Here is a 2,500-nt window from a genome sequence, read left to right on the forward strand (position 1 = left end):
GTGGTGAGCGTGGGATCGGGCAGACGTCTACGCGTAGGCTCGAATCCCACCACGTATCGCCTTGATATTTTACCATTTGTCGAGTGGTTTAAAGCTACCTACATGTCAGCATGATATCCAGGTTCTAGGTGGCTACACAAAGATGCGCTTGGGTGGTGATAATGGCCCTGATATGGGTACCACTATAAATAAACCTACCTGCGCCACTATTGGGTGGAAGCTTAACAACAGCGCTTCCAATACTCTTCAAATAAACCTACAAGCGCTATAGGCCAGGACATAAAAAAAAGATAAAATTTTTTTTTTCAATTCCTTACTTTCTAGCGCTCTGATTTTATTGGTGATCTTAAAATGGTTATAGAATTTTTATTACGTAAGAGGGGAAAACTGGCCAAGGGCAACAGAGTATAAAAAAAGGCCCACGTGCTTGCCAGTCCCCGTGCAGATTCGAGAGAGTTAGCCAAAAGAAAGGGATAAACGTCTTGAAACTTCTCTTAAATGAATTCTTGAGAGCACCAATTTGTAAACACAGAGTCGTAAGCACGAGGTTGTAAGTCCATTAAACACCAACACCGCCTCCTTCTCCTCCAAAACCACCACCATCACCACCATCCTCCTCCTCCTCCTCCTCCTCCTCCTCCCGATAATTATAATTCCAACACATTCCCCATTCTTCATTAATTTGATAGATGAACGTTACTGTTGCGTTAAATGATCGTAAAACTGTCAGAGAGAGAGAGAGAGAGAGAGAGAGAGAGAGAGAGAGAGAGAGAGAGAGAGAGAGAGAGAGAGAGAGAGAGAGAGAGAGAGATTAGTACTAGTCTGAATATAATTAATAACCACAACTTATCACTAATCAAATCGACATTCAGGTGGTGATTTAAAAGACCACTCAGCAATCAGTGAATGGCACCGATCGAACCAACACACTGTCACTTTCGCAGCTCTAACAAAGGAGACACAAGGGAACACAAAGGAAAAAACAAACTACTAATACACAGAGACTGTCCTTTGGCTAATTCTATCGGCTGTGTAAGGAGATTGGAGACCGAGTGACCCTTTTTTTTCCTATTTTTCTTGCTCTTGCCCTGTCCTCTCTTACATGATAAAAAAAAAAAAAAAAAGACTGGGACGCTACGAGGCTGTTGGTGTGACTCTATGTAACTTTGTCTACAGTAAAGAATTAAGTCTCCTTCACGGTATAATAGATTTTCAGCGCAAGTTTTGTAGAAGCACCAGCAGTAACAACAGCAATGATAAGAACAGTAGTAGTAGTAGTAGTAGTAGTAGTAGTAGTAGTAGTAACAGTAGTAGTAGTGAGAGATAAAGGTGAAAGTCTTTTGTAATGAGGCTGCAAGTCATCTGTATGTGCCATCCCCTTCCGGTCTGGTGCAGGAAAACCAAAGGAGGAAAGGAGAAAGGGAGAAAAGGTGTTGAGGTTGGAGGAATGGTTCAGGAAATGAAAGAAAGATGGGAAAGAAAAGAAGGATGAGGCGGTGAAAGGATGAGATGAGGAAATTTGTTTGCTCTCTTTCTCTCTCTCTCTCTCTCTCTCTCTCTCTCTCTCTCTCTCTCTCTCTCTCTCTCTCTCTCAGTCTATTTTTTCCTAGTCACAAAATATCAAGCAATCTTTTACACATTTGTCTACCATATAAAGTTATCATTTTCTTTAAAGCGTCCCACGTTTGACATTTCAATGGAGACTAAAGTAAAACAGATTTCCTTACAACTCTTCATAAACACGTCTTTAGCTCTTCATAAAAGCAAAGATAAAACACCACATTAAGTATTTCCTCAGCGTTAGAAAGATGAAAGTAATACATTAATGAAGGCAGCGTGTCAAATTGCGCATTGTCACTTGGATATTGGGGTGTTTACAGATGCAATGCCAAATTGTCTCACTTCCCTACAAGACCCCACGATACCCTGCACACACAAACAGCCTCGTGCATTCTGGGTATCAGGATCTACTCATATTGTCACACTAGGTACAAGGGAAGTGTTCAAATTTCGCTGGAGACTTAACCTCTTCAGTTCTGTATTTTTACCTTGAGTTTTGTGTGTGATTAGACGATTTTTATTTACATTTAGGAAGGGTCTATGGAGGTAAAAATGTTAATGGTCAGTGTCTTCACTATTCTACTGCCCCAAATAAGTTTCTGAAGCTGTATGAAATTCCCAAATAGTAAGCAGAATGAATATCAAAACGCGTCATGACACTGAAGGGGTTAAAACGATGGAAAGGAGAGAGAGAGAGAGAGAGAGAGAGAGAGAGAGAGAGAGAGAGAGAGAGAGAGAGAGAGAGAGAGAGAGAGAGAGAGAGAGAGAGAGAGAGAGAGAGAGAGAGAGAGAGAGTTCTGTAAGGAAAGGTAATAATTTTCTAAAACCTGACACTTTATAAGAAAATGAAAAATGAAAACCGGAAATGGAGCAGGGGATAAAAAAAATGAATAAGAGAAAGAAAAATTGGAAGATGAAAGGGAAAAAAGTGTCAGTTTAT

This window comes from Portunus trituberculatus, chromosome 23, assembly GCF_017591435.1.
Source record: "Portunus trituberculatus isolate SZX2019 chromosome 23, ASM1759143v1, whole genome shotgun sequence".
Taxonomy (NCBI): domain Eukaryota; kingdom Metazoa; phylum Arthropoda; class Malacostraca; order Decapoda; family Portunidae; genus Portunus; species Portunus trituberculatus.